Consider the following 17,823-nt stretch of genomic DNA (forward strand, 5'->3'; position numbering starts at 1 on the left):
CACACACAACGCACAACTCGTGTGCGTGTGTGCGCAGCGACGAAGGGGAACGCATCAGCAGCGGGGCAGCGCGCCTGGGCTGGGCGCTGTGTGCGAGCGAGAGGCGAGAGGGGAAGACGAGAGGGAGAGTGAGGGCGAGGGTGTGGGTGTGCGAGGGACAGCAGCACACCACACGACACACACACTCGACGCAGCAAGGGAGCAAGGGGGGACGAGGGCTGTGCCGTGCGAGAGGCACGAGCAGCAGCGAGCAAGAGGGGACGAGAGCACGAGGGGACATCGGGCACGAGCACTCGTGCTGTGCGAGCCGGCCGAGAGGAAGAGGGGCAAGAGGAGTGAGGTGCAAGCAAGCAAGAAGAGGGTTTATGAAATTAAGGGGTTCATTTAATGATGGGGAGTCCTATTTATAGGCTCCCTACTTTCAATGGGCTAGGCTTAGGAAATTAGAATTGGGCTTAGGGAATTAAATGATTGGGCTAGCTTAGGACTTGAATTAAATTCTTTTGATTGGGCTTGTTTAATAAAACGAATTGGATTTTTCATTTAAAACCCAAACCTTTTAAAATTACTTGCGACCCATTAAATTTCCCGACTCGAAAATTAAATTCGTTTCGTAATTAGTTAAAATAATAAATATTCTAATTAATTAAAATACATTTAAATGCTATTTAAATGCGAACTAAATTCTAAAAATCGTAAAATGCTTTATAAATATAATAAAATATATTTATAAATATTATAAAAATACGAGGTATTACAGTCTACCCTCCTTAAAAGAAGTTTCGTCCCGAAACTTGGGTTCGGAAATCAAAATTCAACTCAAAACTTGAGACTTTATGAGACTTTTAATGCGTTCTCTTGCAAAAATTTTAAGTTGCTGTACTCTTTACATGATTAAACAGGACAATAATTAGTGCAAATTCAATAGAAAGCACTAAATTGAGCATAAAATAAACAAGGTAAAAAGCGCGAAATTCTACCGCACTCTACCCCCCTTAAAAGACACGAGTTACGACCCCGTAACTCAACTAACCCCGGGAAAAAGCTCGGGATATTTCTTTCTCATTTCGTCCTCCGCTTCCCAAGTTGCTTCCTCAGATTCTTGATTAGACCACAACACTTTGACAATTTTCACGTCTTTAGTACGCGTACTACGCACTTTGCTATCAAGGATTTTGACAGGTCTTTCCTCAAAGGTTAAACTTCGGTCTAATTCTATGGTCTCCGGTTGCAACACATGCGACTTATCCGAGATATATTTCCTTAACTGAGATATGTGGAACACATTGTGCACTCTATGCAAGTCCACAGGCAAGGCTAGTCTATAAGCTACCTTTCCAATTCTTTCTAAGATTTCATATGGGCCTATGTACTTAGGGCTTAACTTCCCTTTCTTTCCAAATCTCATGACACCTTTCATTGGTGACACTTTGAGCAACACTTTGTCACCTATATTGAACTCTTCATCCCTACGTTTCAAGTCTGCATAACTCTTTTGGCCGATCCTGCGCCGCTTGAATCTTTGATTGGATGGTTCGGATTTGGTTCATGGTGTCCTCTATCATTTGCGGTACCAACACTACGGTTTCACTAATGTCATTCCAACAAAGGGGACTTCTACACTTCCGTCCATACAGGGCCTCAAATGGTGCCATTCCAATACTAGCATGATAGCTATTATTATATGAAAACTCAATCAAATCCGGGCTCTCTTCCCAACTTCCTTGGAAATCAATGACGCATGCCCGAAGCATGTCCTCAAGGGTTTGGATGGTTCTCTCAGTTTTTCCATCTGTGGCTGGGTGGAAGGCTGTACTCATTTTCAATGTTGTACCAAAGCTCTTCTACACACTTTTCCAGAAATTCGAAAGAAACGTACCTTGAATCCCTATCTGATACGATATCCTTAGGAACTCCATGTAACCTCACAAAATTCTTAATGTAAGCTTTAGCAAGTTGTTCCATTTTCCAGGTTTCCTTCATTGGTATAAACACTGCTGACTTGGTCAACCTATCTACCACAACCCAAATTGTATTATTTCCGGTCTTTGACTTAGGCAAACAAGTGACGAAGTCCATAGAAATACAGTCCCATTTCCAGCTTGGAATCTCTAAAGGTTGGACCTTTCCTTGAGGTCTCCTGTGCTCTATATTGACCTTCTGACAAGTCAGACATTTAGCCACAAATTCAGCCACTTCGTTCTTCATTCTTGGCCACCAATGGATCTTTTTCAAGTCCTTATACAACTTGTCACTACCTGGGTGCACAGAATATGGCGTATTATGCCCTTCTTTCATTAATTTCTCCTTCAATTCTCCACACTTTTGAGGCACGCACCACCTGCCTTTGTACCTCAAACTTCTACCATCATGGATTCGGAAATCTAACTCCTTGCCTTGCGAAATCTTTTCCTTGATGCGCTCCAACTTTACATCACCAGCTTGATTCTCCCTAATCTCATCAAATATTGACGGCTGGATGGTTAAGGCATTCATCATTCCCTCAAGGCTTTCACCACTTACTATTTCAAGGTTCAAACGCTACATGTCCTTACACAGCTCGTTAGCAACTACTAAAGCATTAACACTATGAATTGATTTCCTACTCAAGGCGTCCGCAACTACATTGGCTTTTCCTTCATGGTACTGAATATCCAAATCATAGTCCTTGATTAACTACAACCACCTTCGTTGGCGCATATTCCTTCTGTGTGAAGATGTACTTTAAACTCTTATGATCCGTAAATATCCTACACTTCACACCATGCAGATAGTGTCTCCATATCTTCAATGCAAACACTATAGCAGCTAGCTCTAAATCATGGGTAGGGTAATTGGATTCATAGGGCTTCAACTGCCTCGACGCATACGCAATAACCTTCCCGTTCTGCATCAATACACACCCTAAACCATTCTTAGAGGCATCACTATACACATCATAGGTACCACTCTCATCTTGCAAGGTTAACATTGGCGCGGTTGTCAATCGCGTCTTCAAGGCTTGGAATGCTTCCTCAACTGGTTATTCCACTCAAACTTTGCTTCCTTCTTCATCAAGGTTGTCATGGGCTTGGCTATCCTAGAGAAGTCTTGCACAAAGCGTCTATAGTAGCCAGCTAATCCCAGAAAACTTCGAATGTCAGTCACACTCTTGGGTGTAGGCCATTCACTAACAGCTTTGATCTTAGCAGGGTCAACTGCCACTCCTTCCTTAGATACAAAATGTCCCAAAAATACAACTCTTTCCAACCAAAACTCACACTTTGAGAACTTGGCATATAACTGGTTATCTCTCAGGGTACTCAACACAGATCTCAAGTGTTCAGCGTGATCCTCTTCACTTTTGGAATACACTAGGATGTCATCTATGAAAACCACTACAAACTTGTCCAAATAGGCATGGAATACACGATTCATTAAGTCCATAAATATTGCAGGTGCATTGGTTAACCCAAAAGGTATAACAGTGAAATCATAATGTCCGTATCTAGTCCTGAATGCGGTCTTTGGTATGTCGTGATCAGCGATTCTCAATTGATGATAACCCGAACGCAAATCGATCTTTGAAAAGATTCCTGCTCCTTTCAGTTGGTCAAATAGGTCTTCTATCCTAGGTAAAGGATACTTATTCTTGATCGTGACCTTATTGAGCTCCCTGTAGTCTATACAGAGCCTCATACTCCCATCCTTTTTCTTCACAAACAACATTGGTGCTCCCCAAGGCGATGCACTTGGCCTAATGTAACCTTTCTCCAATAGATCCTCTAACTGGCCTTTTAATTCATTCATTTCTGCTGGAGCCATTCGATATGGTGCTTTTAAAATAGGCGCGGTTCCAGGCACTAAATCTATGGTAAAGTCAATAGGTCGATTGGGGGGCATCCCCGGGATCTCTTCCGGAAACACATCGAGGAATTCATTAACTACTGCAATATCTTCAGGTTGATCTTTGATCACATGCTCTAGGTTTCTCACATTGCATAAGAAGGTTGGGTTTCCTTTACCGACTAGCTTCACGAGTTCCATTGCCGTGATAATCCCTATGTTCTTAGGCTTACCAAAACGACGATATGACACTACTTTGCCTAGGCTAGATCTCAAGTGAACCTTCTGCTTCTCACAATATATTTTGGCTTTGAACATGGCCAACCAGTCCATTCCTAGAATTACTTCTAGCTCTCCTAACTCAAAGTCGATTAGGTTAGATAAGAACACGGTCTTGGCTATGGTCAAAGGCACATCTCTATGGATTTTGGTACACTTCACTATGCTACCAGTAGGTATGACTATAGGTACTTCAATTGTTTCAAGCTCTTTCAACCCTAATTTCCCCAAAGCATCTACTGATATAAAAGAATAAGTCACACCAGAATCAAATAGAACTTTAACTAAAACGGAATTAATAGAAAAAGTACCTGCTATGACGTCAGAGGAAGTTTCCGCTTCTTGCCTAGATATCACATTCAACTTTCCTTGGGCAACTCCTTTGTTATAGCCACCTCCATTGGTGTTTCCATTGTTGTTTCGGTTCCCATTCTGCTGTTGGTTTCCTCCAGGCTTTCCATGGTTCTGGTGATTGCCATTGCTATTGCCATTGTTACCACCTTGGTAATTCCTTTGGTTTCCACCTCCATTTCCCCCATTTCGGTTCTGATTATTCCGATTATTTCTCTGGTGGTTACCTTGGTTAGGATTTTCATTCTTAGAATAGCATTCATACTCCCTGTGGCCTAACTTCTGACAGAATCTACAAGTCACTAAGTTTCCGTCACAATCCTTTCCAGGGTGATTCATGTTACAGCGCTTACAGTCGTAGGTCCTTACTCCATTCCTTCCAGACTGATTTCCACCACCTTGGTTGTTGCGATTGTTAGGTTATGATACATATAAACGAATATAAATCATGCGGAAAAACCATAAAAGTCAGGATTCCAAATTAATTGCCACATAACAATTAGCATAATTAGGATGCATACTCTTTGTAGCGTGCCCTCCCTTGCTGCGCCCGAACCGAACAAGAACAAGTCTTTAGGACTCCAAGTGTCGTCCCTCCGTAGAAAGTCCACAGCACGTCCGGATCCGCCTTAAGATTGACTAACTAGAATCGCCCTTAAGGTACTATTATTTTCGGTCAATATGGGCAAAGAGTGTGACTGAATTTTTCGCTCAAAATTCTCACCTTTAGAATACTTAAAACTCCTTATAAATTATGAGCATTGATCTCATATTTACAGGCTATGGAAAAAGTAATCGAATCGTACTAGGATACGAATTAATTAAGTAGGATCCTATCAGAACTCTTATTAATTAATTTATCCTTTAGGATTAGGAATTTAATCATCAAACGAATCCTATACGTTTTAGGTTTCGTACGGAAGCACAAACACTACACGAGCATGACCCGCAAGCGTGCAGGCCATGCCCGCGCACAGCCCACTCGGCCACGAAGCCTATGCGAGCTACCACAGCCCACGAAGCTGCCTGCGGCCTTAGGCGCGCGCTGGGCCTGCCTTGCGGTGGGCCTGGCGCAGCCTTTGGCTGTTTGTGTGTGGCGCGCCATTTACTTGCTGGACGTGGGCCTTGCTTCGTGCTGGGCCTTCGTCTAGCAAGCTCGTCCGATGCTAATTCGTACGACGCGCTTCCGATTAATTTTCCGATTCCGGAATTCATTTCCGATACGAACAATATTTAACATTTCCGATTCCGGAATTAATTTCCGTTTCGAACAAATATTTAATATTTCCGTTTCCGGAATTATTTTCCGATTTCGATAATATTTCCGATTCCGACAATATTTCCGTTTTCGACAATATTTCAGATTCCGGCAATATTTCCATTTCCAATAATACTTTCCGATACGTACCATGTTTCCGTTTCCGGCAACATCTACGACTTGGATAATATTTATAATTCCGATACGATCCATATTTCCGTTGCCGGCAATATCATCGTTTCTGGAGTATTCATTTATTTGCCTTTGACGATCTCAACTCCCACTGAAACCAAGATCCGTCGATTCCGAATATTCATAGATAGAGTATTAATTCCATTAAATACTTGATCCGTTTACGTACTATTTGTGTGACCCTACGGGTTCAGTCAAGAGTAAGCTGTGGGTTAATATCATTAATCCACTTGAATTGAAGCGGCCTCTAGCTAGGCATACAGTTCACTTGATCTCACTGAATTATTAACTTGTATAATTAATACTGAACCGCATTTATTAGACTTACCATTGAATGCATACTTGGACCAAGGGCATTATTTCCTTGAGTCTCCCACTTGTCCTTGGGGACTAGTGTGCATTTCCTAATTCCTTTGTCACTCGATGCTTGCTCTTGAACATAAGGTAAGAGTTGTCATCCTTATTATGTCCAGAGGTGTTTCTCGGTTTCAGAGTTCAACTGATCAAATAAACAGATAATCATAGCCTATGATTCATCTGAGCACGACCATGCATTTTACAGTTTCTAGCTCTCCGAGTGGCCTTGTACAACTTTCAGCATCTCATCCCGATTTATGGGAGGACAATCCCAATCTTGCGATCTTGAGATTAGACTTCGTTTGATAGGTGATTACCCGAGCGTTGCCTTTATAGCCTCCTTTTACGGTGCGACGGTTGACAACGTCAAAGTAAGCAATTTTGAAACAAGTAATCTCAAATCACTCAGGTATTGAGGATTAGTGTCTAATAATTTTAATGAAATTTACTTATGACAGATTTTTCATCTTTTACAGTAAAGTTTCATAGGTCTGTCCGATACTAGTCTTCCCAAAGTAAGTATCTATGCAAATGATTGCGACATTGCCATGTCCACATAGTTCAAGAAACAGAACTACTAGTCATCTTGCATTCTAGTCGTCTAACGTTTTCTATGCGTCCATCTTTATAGAAAACTCCGACCAGGGATCATTTTCAACTTTTGACATTCAAGTTCACTTGATAGACATTTCTTAGTCACAGGATTGGTCCTGACAGTCTATCTTGAATATATCGTCAAATTGAAGGGACTCATCATTTAATACTAAACCAAGATTAAATGGAATATGAAAATACATTTCATATACGATAAATGTTTCAACCCCAGTGTTTTACAACCATGGCCCCCTAACCCATCTTTAGAACAACTAATGGAATTCAAAGCTATGCTTGATTTCCAGTGCCACAATGTGAGTGTTGTTTCTCACTTGTTGCATAGGTTTAGTTATCATGCTTTGCCAATCTTAATATCCTTTTCATCGAATGTTCTTCGAGATAGATGATAAGATCTTTTGAGTTGGTTTATTATGTGATCTAGTCTTTCTTACTTCGATAGTGGTTCTACGCATTTTGCAATGAAGAACCATCAAGTCAGCAGACATGTGATCCACCCAAGTTCAGTGAAGAACTCTTTAACTTAAACAACCCTGTTTTATTGCTTCCTAGGCAATAATTACTTTTACTTCAACTGTTTAGGTTGCTAGTGATGCTTTGTTTGGATTTACTTATCCAAGCAGTCCATAGATGTGTGGAAGACTTTCCATCTGTATCTCAGAACATAGAAATTAATATTTAATTTCCCACGCAACAACTCATGGTCTCCAATCCATGTTGCCATTTCAAAACACGATGCTCTTTAGCTCATCCTTGTCAATGGTTAACTCCAAAGGAATCTTGCTTGATCCTTTGCCAGTGTTTATGCGTGTAGCATCAATATTTAGGATATCTTCATTTCCTTGAATCAAGAACTAATTTTATGTACCTTTTCAAGTACCATACGTTTTCCTTCATTTCATTATCATGAATGGCCCACATAGCTGGTTAGTAGATCATGTTATGCATCACATAAATATTTGCAGCAATTAAACAAGGGCACCAATAATCTACCAATTATTCAGTCCTTATTAATTCTAATCAAGTTGTTTAACCTTAAAGGAATATAGATCTAATCAAGAGTTTATGACTAAAATGCTCCCACTTAAACCAATAAATTCACATGCTTTACTAATGTTAAACATAGAAATGTATTTCCTAGTCTAACCGGAAACATACAAATTTAATTAAAATTTAAAGCTCGTACAAATTTATAGTTGAATCCATTTAATTTATTTTCAGTTGAATTAAATGAATTTAAATTATTTCAAGGTTTTAATTTTAGTAAAATAATTAGTATAAATAAAATTTATAATAATTTGATTATTCAAAATTAAATTCCGAGAAAACAATTTAAATCACGAATTTTAAAATTAATTAAAATCGATTCCGAACTGAAAATTCAAAATTAAAATCAAAACGCATCAATCGTAACACGACGAGGCACTTGGGCCTGCGCCCAAGCGCCATCGAGTCATGAGGCATGCGCGCCCCATCGAATGATCGCACGATATCACACGAGCAGGCCACACGCATCACAACCAGCCCAGGCCACGCTGCGTGCAGCCTGCCTTACTCGACGCGTCTGGTCGCTTCGCTGGGCGAGGCAGTGGGCGCTGTGGCGTAGCACGCTCGCTGCCCACACGCGACTGCTTGCCTGGCTCACGCCATTGCCCATCGCCCATCCCCCATGCGCATCACACACGCCCAGCACCATTGCTTCGCGCGCGCCCCATTGCTTGTTGCTCGCTGCATTCGTGCCGCACGGGGGACGAGCTCCCTTGCTCGTCGTCGCGTGCCCGCACTATACAACACCCCTTAAGGGTAACACGTAGCGTCCTTTGCTTTGTGCGTGCAACAATCATGAGCGAATTTCATAAAAATTAAAACTTTTAATTCAAAGTTAATGACAAATTAATAAATCATATTAATTAGGGCGAAAAATCGAAATATTATTAATCAATTAATTTCCGATTACCATGGATTCAAATCTAGGTCATAAAAATTTAAAATTTATCATAAATTAACAATTTTTATGGTGGTTAAAATGTATACCTAATTAAATCGATAATTAATTATAAAAATCAAACCAATTCTAAATTATTCGAATTTCAACAAATTAATTACAATTACAAATTAGGTTGTATAATTAACAAGCTTAGGCATTCAAATTTGTTAAACATATACAGTAGGTCAATAAAAAATTCAACATTTAACAACAAGAATCGCAAATATTTAATTTAACATCTTAAAATTACAAACTTTTGCGTTCGAAAAACTAAAAACCTCCGAAAAGTCATAGTTAGGCTTCGAATTTGGGAATTCTGGGTTCGGCCGAAGTTTCCGCTTCTTGCCTAGATATCACATTCAACTTTCCTTGGGCAACTCCTTTGTTATAGCCACCTCCATTGGTGTTTCCATTGTTGTTTCGGTTCCCATTTTGCTGTTGGTTTCCTCCAGGCTTTCCATGGTTCTGGTGATTGCCATTGCTATTACCATTGTTACCACCTTGGTAATTCCTTTGGTTTCCACCTCCATTTCCCCCATTTTGGTTCTGATTATTCCGATTATTGCTCTAGTGGTTACCTTGGTTAGGCTTTCCATTCTTAGAATATCATTCATACTCCCTGTGGCCTAACTTCTGACAGAATCTACAAGTCACTAAGTTTCCGTCACAATCCTTTCCAGGGTGATTCATGTTACAGCGCCTACAGTCGTAGGTCCTTACTCCATTCCTTCCAGACTGATTTCCACCACCTTGGTTGTTGCGATTGTTAGGTTATGATACATATAACCGAATATAAATCATGCGGAAAAACCATAAAAGCCAGGATTCCAAATTAATTGCCACATTACAATTAGCATAACTAGGATGCATACTCTTTGTAGCGTGCCCTTCCTTGCTGCGCCCGAACCGAACAAGAACAAGTTTTTGGGACTCCAAGTGTCGTCCCTCCGTAGAAAGTCCACAGCACGTCCGGATCCGCCTTAAGATTGACTAACTAAAATCGCCCTTAAGGTACTATTATTTTCGGTCAATATGGGCAAAGAGTGTGACTGAATTTTTTGCTCAAAATTCTCACCTTTAGAATACTTAAAACTCGTTATAAATTATGAGCATTGATCTCATATTTATAGGATATGGAAAAAGTAATTGAATCCTACTAGGATACGAATTAATTAAGTAGGATCCTATCAGAACTCTTATTAATTAATTTATCCTTTAGGATTAGGAATTTAATCATCAAACGAATCCTATAAGTTTTGGGTTTCGTACGGAAGCACAAACACTACACGAGCATGACCCGCAAGCGTGCAGGCCATGCCCGCGCATAGCCCACACGGCCACGAAGCCCATGCGAGCTACCGCAGCCCACGAAGCTGCCTGCGGCCTTAGGCGCGCGCTGGGCCTGCCTTGCGGTGGGCCTGGCGTAGCCTTGGGCTGTTTGTGTGTGGCGCGACATTTGCTTGCTGGACGTGGGCCTTGCTTCGTGCTGGGCCTTCGTCTAGCAAGCTCGTCCGATGCTAATTCGTACGACGCGCTTGCGATTAATTTCCCGATTTCGGAATTCATTTCCGATACGAACAATATTTAACATTTCCGATTCCGGAATTAATTTCCGCTTCGAACAAATATTTAATATTTCCGTTTCCGAAATTATTTTCCGATTTTGATAATATTTCCGATTCCGACAATATTTCCGTTTCCGGCAATATTTCAGATTCCGGCAATATTTCCATTTCCAATAATACTTTCCGATACGTACCATGTTTCCGTTTCCGGCAACATCTACGACTTGGATAATATTTATATTTCCGATACGATCCATATTTCTGTTTCCGGCAATATCATCGTTTCCGGAGTATTCATTTATTTGCCTTTGACGATCTCATCTCCCACTGAAACCAAGATCCGTCGATTCCGAATATTCATAGATAGAGTATTTAATGCCATTAAATACTTGATCCGTTTACGTACTATTTGTGTGACCCTACGGGTTCAGTCAAGACTAAGCTGTGGATTAATATCATTAATCCACTTGAACTGAAGCGGCCTCTAGCTAGGCATACAGTTCACTTGATCTCACTGAATTATTAACTTGTATAATTAATACTGAACCGCTTTTTTTAGACTTACCATTGAATGCATACTTGGACCAAGGGCATTATTTCCTTCAGTGATTACCACCATTGATAGCCCTAAACTGGAAGTTCCCATTTCCTTTGTGCTTCTTAAAATTTCCCTGATTCTGATGGTTATTCCCTTGATTCGAGCTTCCACCATCCTTTCTCTTTTCAGTACCCCCATTCTTCCTTTGTTGTAACCCATACAGGTGAGCAGCTTTTCCGTACAGGGTGTCTAGTGAGGTAAAGGTCTCTCCAGACAACAACAGTTGCAAGTCCATGGTCAAACCATTCTCAAATCTTTAAGCCCTGAGCTCTTCCGTTGCCACCACTTCAGGTGCAAACCTAGACAGCTCTATAAACTTAGAATAGTATTCCGTTACAGACAGACCCTCCATTTTGAGTTCGATGAACTCCTGCGCCTTTTTCTTCTTCAGATAAGGTGCGTAAAACTTGTTTCTTAGTGCAGTTTTGAATTCTTCCCACCCAAAGTTAAGTGTGGCTCTAAGGGTATTCTCACATCTTTGCCACCATAAATCAGCTTCACCTCTCAGGTAGTACACAACACTGTTTACCCTATGGTTTTCGGGGCAATTCACAGCTACAATAAGCTTATCAAACTCTCTCAACCAGTTTTCAAGCACACTTGGTTCAATCTCTCCGCTATACAGTGGAGGCTTGCTTTGAGCTATTTTCTTATACATTTCCTCAGCCGGATCATGCACTGGGTTGGCTCTAGTTTGAGCTAGGTCTCGAACTACCTCAGCTAGTTGTCTAACCACTTCAAAAATCTCTTGGTTACACTAGTAGAAAAAATGTCATTTGCAACTCATCAATTGCAACTCACGCAAGTCATATGGGTTGTAAAATAGGTTTGGTCAACGCGGGTCAACTATTAAATGAACTACTCGCAGCGAATTCATTGACCCCGAGTTGCGAATTTTTTATTTTTTTTTGGAAAAAGATAATTCGCAGCGCGTAGAGACTGTACAAGTTGCAATTAGGGGAATAAATTGCAACTCACACGCTTGGCGATTGCTGCAATTTTAAATAGTTACAACTTTGGCCTTTGAGGTTGCTGCAATTAATTTCAAACACTCACTCGAAACCGATAAATTCCGAGTTAATCTCGGTGATTGGAAAAAATTTCCAATCAAATGGCATTTTCGTAAATATTTTTCTAGAAAACTGTAGGTTGTATAATGTTAGGTGTTGACTGTATATCTATACTAATATATTAAAAGGCGTTGTGAAAAAAGTCTATGTGACACGTAGTACTCTTCTCTTTGCGCCACATGATTCACTCATCAAGTGGTATGTCATGTCATGGACAACCAAAAATCAATACAATGAGATTCGAACTCTAGACCTCAAATATGAATGACAACACTCATTACCATCTTAACCAACCACCAATTGTGTTTTATCTTTTCACATTAATTTATAAATAAATGGACAAACATAAAGAAACATGATGTCATAAAGTCTCATAAGCTTCAACTATAAAAATGTCTTGCATGGTCGTATATATCTAATTCGGTGTTTACTAATTTGTAGTAGATAGTTCAACTAGAAAATTAATTATACATTGTAAGATGATCTAATTGAAAAATTAGATGGTATGATAAATGACGTAATGCATGGGCCTGTGCAGTTGACGAATTTAATGAATCCTTTATGTTATACATGCATGTCTTTTGTCAAATATTGAGCTCAAGAAAAATCTAAAATTTTAACTATTCAATGTATCATTCGGGGCATCGCCCGAGCCACACACTAGTTTGTAGTTATTGGCTGCATATTACTCGGTGTTGATTGTATACCACTTATCGTTGACTGTATATTTTAGGACTGCTGATTAATTACTAAAATGCATTATTGTTTATTGGTAAGTGATTGACTGTATATTTATAGTCGTGGATTGTTTATTAGTAAAAGGTTATTGTATATTGCGAGCTGTTGACTGTATATTATATAGTTGTTGATGTATTATGAAAATACAATAATGACCGTACATATGGCCCATATTTGATGACATGTCATTGTACTTTAACCCAAATTTAATGGCATTTTCGTAATAAAAACATCAATTATTCACGAAAATGCCATTTGATTGGAAAAATTTCCCAATCAACGAGATTAACTCGTAACGGATCCTCAAAACCTCCTTGTACTACGCAGATGTAGATCGATCGAATTCCAGAAAAAAAATCCAGTGAAACCTTCGAATCTCCATGGCCAATTTCTGCCCTAATCTACACAGATCTTACCCCCATTAACTCCCTTCTTCATCTTCGGTTTGCTCCGCCGCGCGGCCATCGGAAAACGTTTCACCGGCGGTAACTAAAGCTTTTCAACTCCCACCGCATATCTCACCGACGGTAACTTGCTCTCTCCTCCGCGCAAGGTTTTCTGTTCTTTTTCAACTCCCATCGCCTATAACACCGAGAAGGGTGGATTTATCTGGGATTTCCTTGCAATTATCCGAAAATGAGGTCTTCCTCTTTTTCTCTCGTTTTAGTTTCGCGTTTTTGTGTTCTTGATTACTGATTGAAATTGTTGGATGGTTGAACTTATTGATTAATTTGTTATTTCTTTTCCTCTCTCGTTTGATTTTCGCATTTTTAGGTCTTGATTGATGGTTGAAATTGTTTGATTGTTGAACTTATTGATTAATTTGTTATTTATTTCGCTATAGGTAGTTGATTAATTGTTTTTCTTTAGGGATTTGTCACTGGTTTAGCGTTGTTGATGTGGTTGTGATTTCTGTATACTCTCAGAAACAGCTTCTTTAATAATACTACAGGTTAGGATAAGGCTCCGAACATTTGGAAGACTGACCCTATCTAGACCCCACCATTGGTGATATCCATTTTACTGAAGGTTTTTCATTGTTAAATTATTTATTTGAAGATCAAAAGAAAGCAACAATCCAATATAAAATATGAAGCAACATCACGATGACAGTAACATGAAAATAACAAAATGCTTATGGGTAAAATTTAAAACAAAAACTCAATTCATTTTTTGATTTTCTGAACTGGATTATCAGATTATCTCAGTAATTTCAGTTCTTAATCCTGGTAAAATTCTAATATTGATTTAAAGATTAAAAAAAAGATCAAATTCAAAAAGTCCAATTTAATTAGTTGCAAACAAACTCTAGTAATTTTTGGATTATAAGTATTTATAATGTAAATTACCAAATAAAAATACAAAAGAAGTGTAAGAAATATAGCAGAAGAGTAATTCATAACAGGAGGAAAGAATGAATTATATTCTTGGGATTGTAGGTGAAGTGCTTAAACGAAAACGACCACAAATGGAAAACACAGATAAAACTGCTGACTGGTCAGCTTTAAGAATGCAAAAGCTAATAAATGCAATGGCTACAAAGAATCATTTCTATATAGGTATCCACCCATCTGGTAACATTGAAAAGTGATCCAGTCTTACCACTCTGCGGGTCAGAAACTATTCACTAGTAGAGAAAACATCATTTGCAACACTGTTAAATCTCCTTCTCTCCCTAGAACTCTCTGTCCATTTCAAACCCTAGAATTCTATCTCTTTGTTTCGTCCAAATTGTTCAATGGGATTTCGAAAAAGAACTTTGATCTGGTTCCTTCCAACTCCCCTCGTGCAAAAGTATATTTCTATCTCTAAATCTCACCATTTTTTTCCTTTTCTTTCTCATTTTTTGGATATGCTGGTCGATTATTTTGAAATAATGTAATGGGTTCAACTCTAGAGAGAAAGACGATCAACTCCACTTTCGCTCATTGTTCTACCTTTGCCTCGTCGATTTCGGTAAGAATTCGGTTCATAAACCCTTTGTTTTCTTCGAATTTGTTTGATTTATAATGTTTAGTTGGCGATTATTTTTAGAGTTTATTCTGATTAACATGTTAATTTGACATAAATTTCTGGGTTTCTGTCGGTTAAGAGACCGATTCAGGTCCTTTTAGGTTATTTTTTTTATTTTTTATTTTCAATGTTATTTCTCTCAATTTTGTTGAATTTGGGGCCAAAGTAGGTAAATGTTGTCAAAATTTGTTGAATTATGTCGATTTTGTTTTTTAAGCTTTTTCCTTTTTGAAGTTTATACTGAATTTCGATTTAGGGAATTTTGCTGATGCATCTGGATTTTGCTGCAGAATCTCCCATTGTTGCGGATATTGCAAATATTTCTTGAACTGCAATACTGGAAAAGGTACGGAGTATCACCATTCTGCGTTTTTTTGATGGTAAGGGCAAGTTAGTATTGGGTCTCTTCAAGTATGGTAGAATTTTATTGGGTAGTTTTTAGATTGAATCTTGTTTTCATGCTCGAAGTTGGATACATACCCTTTACTCCCTTTACTGCTGATGTTGTTACAACATGGTTATTGTTGTGGGAGTTTTTCCTTTGGATGATGACGAGGAGGTATTAGGTTCCACGTAGTGTCGAGTCCAGTCCATGTCGGCGGCGTACCTACAAAACAAGAATATTCCCAAAGGAATATTCCCTCCGACGCTTAAGTAAGACACGGGTTTTTAGGAAGATGTAATTAATGAACAGAAAGCATTAAAGGTAAGTAGTAGAATGTGTGTCCATTTCTTGGGAATTGGATGTATTTATAGTCTCCCTCTTTTGGGGGAAAACCCTAGAGTCATGTCACATGATTGGCTAGTTTACCAGATAATGACATGTGTCACTATCATAACATTCCTTATGGGCCATGGGCCTCAAAAGGGACTAGCACATTTAGTTTAACCTTACATCAGCATAGGCTGATTCTTAGGTGGCAGCCAAAATAGGCGGCTGACCAGTGATCAGGAGCCACGTGTCGCGTGACGTTGGTTCCACGTAGGTGGGGTATTTTTACCCACATTATTTGCCCCTCAAGAAGGGTATTAAGGTAAGATGGTCTGCATGATGCCCGTTCTTGACCGCTGATCTCCTGATTAGGTTCTTCGAACCGGGGAGAATGCGCCACGTGGCGACTTTTCCTATTCTGTCCTCCCTATATATATGTGAGGGGGGTAAAATTTTTCATTTTTCACTTTCCAAAATTCACCTCTGTGTTTTTCTGAGAGAGAATCTACAGAGATTTCTGACGCAGTCTTCGATTCGGCCCATATCCTAAGACGAAGGAAAGACCGCACGAGCCCTTCGTCTCCTTTTCGTGACGCTTACCTTTGACGCCATCATCTCCGTTATTTTTGAGGTAAGCACCTGATTACAGTATGTTAGTTATTTCCTGCATTTTTTGTTACTCGTCAGTCTTGGCATCGTCCATTTTTCTTTTCCTTTTGGAACGATGGTATTCGGTTCTTGAGCCGTTAAGGTTGGAACTTCTGGATATGGTGGTCTGATCTGCGCCGCACCAATATCCCATGTTTTTTAAGCCCGTCGTTAAGTTCGGCCTCCCATTGCGTCTTTATGCAGGACACGATGGCGAGGACGAAAAAGACGGCAAACATCGCTGACTTGCGGCTTAAAGGTCAGCAGATGGACCCTTCTTTCTCAGGAGGGAGATCCATCAAAGTGCCGGCAGGGGAAATAAGCCGGACTCCCCCAGGTGAGACTAGCAGTGCTCGTCAAGGAGGTACTTACTTTGATGAGTTTTGGATGGAAGAGATGGAAGCTGGTCCATTGAAACAGCCCGCCGCCTCGTTCGAGGAGTCGGAACCAGATGAGAGCGGCGACGAGGCTGTGGGTGAAGAAGTTGAAGAGGAGGCGGCTGGAGTGCCCCAGGTTGTTGCTGGAGGCGTCCAGGGTGAGAATGCTCAAATTAACGCGGGTCATATTGGGGCTGACCCGAAGTGGTTAAAATGGCTGGAGAGACATAAGGAGAATTATGCCGCTGGCATGAATACTGGCCCCGGCTATGAAATGAGGTTTCCTGAGAGTGAGGCGTCCACCATTTTTGACGTGGGCCCATGCGAGTTTCCTGTGTATGCTGGAGCCTTTAAAAGTGGTTTACGGTTTCCGGTCCATCCTTTTGTGGAGGAGGTATTGGATGGGTTCGGCATTGGCCTCTGCCAATTGTCACCCAATTCTTGGACGAACGTACTTGGGTACGTCGCAAAATGTGAGCTGTTGGGCCTGAGGCCGTCTTTCAATGCATTTCTTAGGTTGGTGCGTTTTCAGAAAGTAAAGGGAGTCGAAGGTTGGTTCCAATTAGCTAACAAGGGGGAGTATGCTACCACTTTTGACAAGCCGTCAAAACATCACTTCTGGAGAATGAGGTGGGTGGTGATGTGGACCGCCGACGAGGAGGCGGAGCTAAAATTTAGCCGTTGGCAGTTAGAACCTCGCTTTGCAGGGGGGAATGAGGAATTGCCGGCCTTAACGGCACAGGAATGGGATCAGATCACGGTCCATTTCCAGGCTGAGGCCGTGACGGCACAGACCAAGAACCTGAACATTCCCTTGTCTTGGCTTCCGTCATGTGCTCAGCTCAGGGACCCTGTGTTCCTTGCAGCGGCTGGCCTAGACCATGGGTTGGACCAAGGTATCATGGCATTACTGCTTTTATGTATTGGATGTTACTTGCTTACTAACTTTTATAAAAAATCTCCTTTTGCAGCCGTCGCCATGTCCAAGCTTCCGCCTCAAGAGAAGGGGGTTATTAGCACCAAGGAGTGGTTAACCCAGATGGTTGACCAGAAGCTGAAAGGGATTGGCGGAGGTGCTCCGGCAAGAGTGAGTTGTCTATATATTTCTTATTATTATATCATAATTTTTTTTATTATTTTTTTATTTTTTTATATATATATCTTTCCTCCTCCAATATTTCAGAAGGGCGAGAAAGGTTCGGCCGGCCCTAAGCGCAAGGCCGAGGACAAGGACGCTTCCA

The sequence above is a fragment of the Spinacia oleracea genome, chromosome 1, assembly GCF_020520425.1.
Source record: "Spinacia oleracea cultivar Varoflay chromosome 1, BTI_SOV_V1, whole genome shotgun sequence".
NCBI classification, from domain to species: Eukaryota; Viridiplantae; Streptophyta; class Magnoliopsida; order Caryophyllales; family Amaranthaceae; genus Spinacia; species Spinacia oleracea.